The sequence below is a fragment of the Macrobrachium nipponense genome, chromosome 31 (genome assembly GCF_015104395.2).
Source record: "Macrobrachium nipponense isolate FS-2020 chromosome 31, ASM1510439v2, whole genome shotgun sequence".
Classification (NCBI taxonomy): domain Eukaryota; kingdom Metazoa; phylum Arthropoda; class Malacostraca; order Decapoda; family Palaemonidae; genus Macrobrachium; species Macrobrachium nipponense.
In genome coordinates this window covers 12,458,559-12,467,245 of record NC_061093.1, presented here as the reverse complement: position 1 = coordinate 12,467,245, position 8,687 = coordinate 12,458,559, and positions in this window count along the sequence as shown.

Here is an 8,687-nt window from a genome sequence, read left to right as displayed (position 1 = left end):
TAAATACATTTACACATTAAAAAAAACAAGAAAACTAAAAATGACTTTTACAAAAACTGAACTCGGTAAAAAAGAATTAAAAAACGAAATTAAGAGGAAGAGCAAAAAGGCGCAAGTCACAAAGTGAAAGAGGAAAACACACGAAAAGTATACACAGCTTAAGAACAGAAGGAGGTGGACAAATATAAACAAACAATCCAGTTATGCTATGAACAGGGGAACAGCTGATGATTGGTAATTTGACGTAGGTACAATTCTTTTTATGTTTGGACTCTCCAAGATAAGCAGTTCTCCAGGTTTCTTGGCTTGGCCAATTATTTTGAAGTTTTCGTATTTCATTGATGTCTTGCAACCTCTCTCTCTCTCTCTCTCTCTCTCTCTCTCTCTCTCTCTCTCTATATATATATATATATATATATATATATATATATATATAATATATATATATATATATAATATATATATATATATAATGTGTGTGTGTGTACACACTGTATTCTCCGGCTTCTTTCCACAAAGAATTCGCGTGTTTAATTCATCGAGAACATACGTGGTTATAGAATACACTAGGGGGCCTTGCTTTACATGATGAACTTCCACAGAAAAAAAGATCTGCCTAAGAGAGAAGGAAAAACAAGCAATTTATTTGCAAATGCACATTTGGTATCAACTGTCCGAATGTCAAAGTTGAATGTCAGTTAATAAATGGATTGGTTAATAAGCAATCGCAGAAAATATGCCCCGATGGACCTCCAAGGTACATGACCTTCCACAAAGATTTGAGAACATTGGCAACAATGTAGTCACCACTTGACTTTCAGCAGGTGTGTGGAACCAGGGATAGCGAGCAGCTACAGACAGGGGCGTCATTTTTGCTTTGGCCCCCCTAGCCTTTGAAATAATAAAAATAACAACAGTAAAATTCACTCCATGGTGAATCTTATATGGCTTCAATATGCTCCAAAATGTGCACAAATTTCCAAAAAGTTCAAGGGGGTATTACTGCGGCCCACCCCTACCCCCATTTGATAGGGCTTGCTTAGCTCGCTAGCCCACCCATACCATAAGTTCTAAACCTTTGCCCGCCCCCCTACCCACAAGAAAATTCTGAAATGACGTCACTGGCGAATAGTCACTCATATAAGTTCATGGATGTCTCCGGGCATAAAGCTGAATTCCATCCAACCCCTTTCTGGACAACGGGTCTGTAAGACGGGCACACGCCGAAAATTTCTACATTTGGCCAGTTTCGCACTCCCAGACACCTGTCATCCAGAAAGGGGTGAATTGGAAATCTCTCAAACACCCGGACATCTATGAACTTAATATGAGTGACTGTACATGCTTAATTTAGTCCTGCAAAACATTATATAGTAGATGCTGAGTGTCCCAATTATCAACAAGTGACAGCATTCAATTCCTTGGTAAGATTAAACGTTTTGGTCGCGTTAAGTTTGACAGTGAATAAGATACCTGTGAGGTATTCGAAGGTAGTGTCGTAACAAGGGTGGAAATGGTGTGGGACTAGCGATTTCATCCCAAAATAAATGTTAAAATTCAGAGGGGTGGCCTCCTTCTGGAACAGCCACCCTTTTAGGGGAAACAAAGTCGTGTGTGTGTGCGAAGTTTTCATCGATGCACAGAAGGGACTATTCCTTCAGAGGTTTGTCTACAGCCTGATGGTAGGAAGACCAGAGATCTTCCTAGCCCAAAGATGAAGCCAGAGAACACATCCTGGTAATTAGGTGTCCCTCCTTATCAAGAAGGAAAGAAAAGAGTTCTCGTGAGACATAAACGAGCGAAGCAAAACGCCTGAGCCTTCAGAGAGAAGAAACCTTGGAATTTATTCATTCTTTTTTCATACTTCCTCCCCCTCCTCCCACCCCTCCTCCTCCTCCTCTTCCTCCTCCTCCTCCTCTTTTCAGAATAGGGGGAAGACACGATCTCATGGGAGACATCTCCTTCCAGGAAAGGGATAAAATATGCAAAGAAAAACTCCTAATTGTTCTCGTGGGAACATAAACACAGCTGGAATTAGTAAAACGTCTGTATTAACAAGCACATAAAAACCCGTTACGAAGGAGAAAAGACGAGTTGTTTTTCCTGTGCTTCCAGCTTATGGACTTCCCGAAAAAAAAACAACCACCACCAATTAGCCGGAACTTACTGTTGATTATATTGGTATTTATTGGGGGATACTGAACCTCGAGATGCGTCAGATTCATAAATTCATATTTTGTTCGAGATCTTTTCGTGTCTGGCGTGAAGTTTGTCCAACGATAAAAGGAAAAGGGAAAAATAACGTCTCCCGTTTCCTTGAGTTCTATTAACCAGGTGACACTATCTAGTCACGATACTTAAGAACGTTTTAGAGTTTTAAAGATAAGTTTAAAAGCTCAAATATATTCTATAATTACAGTGTAACTACAAGATACCTTAACTAAGCCCCATCCTTTAGAGGGAGTAGGTATAATAATAATAATAATGATAGCTGAAAGAGGGTAGCCTTTCCATTTGTAACTTTAACTTGTAATCATTAGATAATGATCCATTCAGTCTAGAGATGTTTGCCTAAATCTAATTAGGCTTTAGATGATTCACATGAAATGTCAGTTTTTTATGTGCGTATGCTGCTGAATAAAAAAGAAAAAACATTAGATTTCGTACAGTTTGAATACCCATCAAACATATACAAGTAAGAAATGCGCAGAAGTTTCTTCTGCGCAATCGAGTTTTCGGTACAACGTATAATACTGTTTGAAACCATGAGGCAGCTATGACCGTCAGCTCTTCAGTTGCTCACCGGATACTGTAGAATGAGGGTGCGACCCATGCCTCTGGAGAGCGCTGCCAGATGCACGATGCATGGCTAACGTTAACCTTAAATAAAATAAAAAAACTACTGAGGATAGAGGGTTGCAATTTGGTATGTTTGATGATTGGAGGGTGATGATCAACACACCAATTTACCCTATAGCCTCGGTATTTTTTTAATTCTCAGTGCGGACCGAATAAAGTGCGGACGAATGGACAGACAAAGTTGGCACAATAGTCACACTGAAAAGATACTTTTCCTTATAAGCCTAGACAATTTTTACGACTATCTACCGAATATGACGTCATAAAGATGCCAGAAAGTAAAATATAGAAACTATTTGCCATTTTTGTACCTTTATAATAAAACCAGAAGCCGTAGAATGCTGTGTAATTGTGTAATTACACATTGCAAAGAAATCGATTATATGTATGTCTTAAGGCACTGGTCAGAGGAATTAATAGATATATATTAAAATAAATGGGGTTGATAACCTTAGCTCTTGCCAGTTATAGTCAGATGCAAAACAGTGGATTCCTGAAAATGCTGAGATGAGATACAAATCGAAAACATGCAGTCGCGGGATGACGAGATCGCGAGCGCATTCCAGAGATATGAGGAAACCACAAGGGAAGGTCACTTCAGGTTACTTCAGGTCACCGAGTGCGTGCATTCGATAAATGTGTACATGGGAAAATGGAAACATACAGAATAGACTAGCATGCATACGTTCGTGTGCTTGGTAGTAAGCTTGTATCCGTGCGTCTGTTAGTCATTGTACATATATACGTTAGTAAGACGAAATAGATGGAATAAAAAAACCCTAGCGAGGTGATTAAGACCTTACCTGATATTGATCGTGTGTGGAAACACGCCGTGGAGGAAGGTGTTTGGAGATCCATCAGAAAAGGTAAAGTGAAAGACTTTGAAAATTATACCGGCAAGAGCTAAGGTTATCAACCCTATTTATTTTCATATATATCTATTTATTCCTCTGACCAGTGCCTTAAGATATGCACCACAGTAGGTTATGATAACGTTGCATTGGGGTAATAAATTGTAGTAATGAATTGTACAAATATGATCACAAAATGACGTCGTCAGGTTTATTTAACTGCATGTATTTGAGTGTGCTCGCCACTATGAAGGATCGCATGTAGCTAAACTCTGATATAACTGTTTACTAAATCATCATAATCAATAAATAATTCCTTTCAGATTCTCAAAAAAAAAGTGAGCCACTAAAAATCATCACAGTAATTGTTACTTGGCGCGCTCAGATTATATGGATAATCATACATTATGTTAAACAGATTCAGAGCTTTCAGTATATCAAGAAAAATTGCACCAAGCAAGATTAAAATACGAGACAAAGGCATTTAAAAACGTGCCATACTTTCATATCATTTTTATGGCCTAGGTCACGCACGCGAATACATTTACTGATAAAAAAGTATAGATGAAATAACAGCGATATACGCCACTCGAAGAGAATTGGAATATCTATTGAAACAATGATAGTCATTTTATTACACGATCGTCTATTAATTATTTCCGTCTCGCATAACTCCTCAGTTGTTATTAAAGTTCTGGTTAGTTTCACATTCTTGCTTCACTTTATCTTCTCTCGTAAATCTGAAATCTGAAAACAAAATTGTCAGTGACGTCACCAGGGAGTTGTCGATTGCATTTGGTTGCGCTTATCAATGAGGGCGGCACCAAGATCTGGGCTATACAATTTTTATGCCACGTCTCCACGCACATTTGTTACTTTCATTTTTAAAAATGCTTACTGGTAATTGTGAGTTATATGTGCAAAAACGTATTTCATCAGTCTGCTGTACCAGCGAGAATAAAACACATCTAATTTACTTTTTGAACCACTTCCAATGCGTTGCGGTTAGAGTCCTATACAAGCAGGTACGAGCACCTCAGGACCTGGTCCTTTTACGGATGTCATTTTAGGGGTTAGATGACTAGCCAGGTAATTTGTCGCACATAGGCAGACTCAGCTTCGTTATAAGCTACTTAAAATGACTCTGACGATACCCCGATGCGAGTATCAGTACAATCTTAACTAGGACGATACCAATCAGGACAATACGATACCGTTCCATTTATTTCATTAGTTTTGTTACGCTTTACAATATCATACAGAATAATTACAGTACTGTAACGTATAATTGAAATCCTCATACTATCAAGTGGTATGTAAGAAAAAAAAAAAAAGTTCCTTATTTAAATATGGAGCTTAATTTCCGACAGGCAGTATTGCGGCGTACTTCATCAAAACAATATATTTTTAATAAATTTGTAATACAAACCCTTTACATTATCATAACATAATCGTGCATTGCTCTCGAATCCTAGAAATATTATTCACCTTATGAACAAATTCAGGTGACCCGTATGGGCCTATTTCTTCACTTTTTTATATTTTATTTATTTATTTATTTATTTTTTTTTGTCTATCACAGTCCTCCAATTCGACTGGGTGGTATTTATAGTGTAGGGTTCAGGGTTGCATCCTGCCTCCTCAGGAGTCCGTCACTTTTCTTACTATGTGCGCCGTTTCTTGGATCACACACTCCTGCAGGAGTCCTGGAGCTAATTCAGCCTCTAGTTTTTCCAGATTCCTTTTCAGGGATCTTTGGATCGTGCCTAGTGTTCCTATGATTATGGGTACAATTTCCACTGCCATATCCCATATCCTTCTTATTTCTATTTTTATTTCTTGATAGATAAACATTTTTCCCTTTCTTTCTCTTCAGCTCTGATGCCCCATGGTATTGCGACATCAATGAGTGATACTTTATTGTATTATTATTTTATTTTTTTTTTTTTTTTTTTTTTTTTTTTTGCTCTATCACAGTCCTCCAATTCGACTGGGTGGGTATTTGATAGTGTGGGGGTTCCGGGTTGCATCCTGCCTCCTTAGGAGTCCAGCACTTTTCTTACTATGTGTGCCGTTTCTAGGATCACACTCTTCTGCATGAGGCCCGGAGCTACTTCAGCCTCTAGTTTTTTCTAGATTCCTTTTCAGGGATCTTGGGATCGTGCCTAGTGCTCCTATGGATTCATTATTATTTTATTATTATTAGTTATTATTATTATTATATTATTATTATTATTATTATTATTATTATTATTATTATTAGTTATTATTATTTTTCTTTTTTCTTTTTTTCTTTTGTTTCCCCATTCATGAGCAACAAATGAAGCTTTGATCATATCTTTACATAACTGCGATGTTCGTTAATCAGCATAATACGTTCAGTATAGCCACAGGTAGATGCTCTGCCAATGGATTTATTCGGTCAAACTCTGCTGTTCGCTCAGTGTTACTAAGCTCTATTTCTCTTTTACTTTTGTCATAAAATGAAGGTACATTGTTGTAAGTGACTAATTGTGGGTTCCGTGGAACTAAATTTATTCACCTCGTAGATTCTCTCTCTCTCTCTCTCTCTCTCTCTCTCTCTCTCTCTCTCTCTCTCTCTCCTGAGTTGATTTCCCTTTTCTCAAGGAATACAAATGAGCTTTTTGTTCACCTGTTGAAATATACTTTCTATGGTTTTTTTAATACTGTATTCGTGAAAAAAAAAAAATTTACTTGATATTTGTTTCGTATTTTGCTTGAATTGAATATGAAATTAGGCCGAAAATAATGATGGAACTATTGTTAGGAGAGGGTGGAAAGTAAAACGGAAGAAAAAAATATGAATAGAGGTACGGTAAAAGGAATGAAAGGGGTTGCAGCCAGGGGACGAAGGAACTCTTTAATGAACTTTTAAGTAATGCCTACAGTGCACTGCGTGAGGTGCAGTGACGGCACTACCTCCCTGCTGGCGCTTAAATCTTTTTACATGTGGCAGGTAACGCGTTACTTCTACCAGGTGTGTTAGTTTTTTTTTTTTCCCTGTCTGTTTGGCTGCTCCAGTGAACAATGCTTCGTGTCCAGTGTGCGTTCCAATCTGGTTTCAAACCCCAAATGTTGAACTCTGTTTTATTATCACTGATGTTCATGTCAAGAAAATGGTAGCCTCCTACTGTTTTTCGTTAACGAAAACGTAAATGATGCAGGGGCGTCATTTCATTTTTCCTTGTGGGGGGGGGCAAAGGTTTATTTGAGGGCCCCCTCTCCTGAAAAGCTGGGGGTCCGGGGGTCCGCTGTAAGGCCCCCCTAGAAAACTTTTAAAAATATCAACAAAATAGGAGCAATTTGAAGCCACATGTAAAGGAAAGTGAAGAATTTTTATTCTTTAAAAAATGCTGTACATCAAATTTTGAGATAATAAATGAAGATGAAAAGGTAGTGGAAATTTCTAAACAAACCAAGTATAATCTATAGTATTGGCCCTAGAATATCTGCAATTTAACATGCCTTAAATATAGTTCACTACCTACACAAGGGTCTTCAGGAAACGAGAAAAGTTGATGTGAACAGGAAGATCTTAAGCTTGAGAAAATGTGTAGAGATAATATGCTACATAACTTTAACAAGGTTCATTTAAGGAAATTTCAAAATAAACATATGCTTCATGAATTTCAAATATTATCTACTGCATTAGTGGATACCTCCTTGATCTTACTTTTGCAAAATTAGTAACCAATATGTCATAGGGAAGATTTTTAGCAAGCTCCTTTTCTGAGGCCATGAGAAGCAAGTCATTCAAGCGCTCATTTTTCATGGTAGTTCGTAGATATGTTTTCACTAAACTAAGCACTGAAGACCGTCGTTCATTGCTGTCAGTCGTTACTGGAACGGTGATGAGAATTTTACCAATTTTAAGAATTCCTTAGTAGGCACATTCTAATGGTTTAAGTTAATCATACAATTCAAATAAATTCTTAGGGTTTATTGGCTCTTGACTACAGAAGTTTGGGCATTTAGAAGGCTTTCATCTGTGTGTTTGTTTATAATACGGGCTGCTCTGTGAGCAAGAGCCCGTGCTGGCACAAGGCCAGCTTAATCTTAAACAACAACATGTGTGTTTATCCTTAATCTTAATCTTAAACAACAACATGTGTGTTTATCCTTATAAAACTGCTCTATGGTAGACAGTTTCTCTCAGGGGCATATTATGAGTGAATCTATTATCCATCTCAGAGAGAAATCTGTCTAATATGTCAAAATTGACTCTTTTGAATGATACCTCAGGAGCAAGACTTGTATTGTCCTCACTCATTCCTACAGTGGTATCAGTTAAAAAGTCTTTAACTGATCCCCTTGGGTCTGCCTACTTGATTGGAGTTTGTATTAATCTCAGATGCAGCAGAAAAAATCTTAGCCTTGTCAAAGATATTAGAAAAACCTTCATCTGTTCTCAAGACCTATCAGGTCATTAATTCATTTGTGAATAAAGTGATTAGATGTCTCACCTCTTAAAGAAAACTGCCTTGTCTTAATGTTTTTAACGGGTAACTATTATATGTTGTGTATTATTTATATTGTTCCGAACATCTTAAAAATAACTAATTTAAATTGATCACTCTCTACACTCCAACATTATCTATATTTTTTTCGACATTTATGTTTCGTAAACAGTGACCTTATAATAATTATATATATGAATATATATACATATAGATTTTTTCCTATCGATGATTTGGAGGCCCCCTAGAAAGCTTGGGGGGGCGAGCGCCCCTCACTGCCCCTCCCCAAATGATGCCCCTGAAATGCTGTCAAAAGTTTGTGATTGAAATCTTTTATTTTCATAACTAACTCCATATTCGACATTGTCAAAAATAGGGACGACATTGCTGTAAATATAAACGGGAGAGTAAAACTTTAAGAAAAACTTGAATGTAACAATGGATTGAGAATGGATGGTGATGAATATTTTTCTTTCCATTTGTCTTTGTCGATATACTG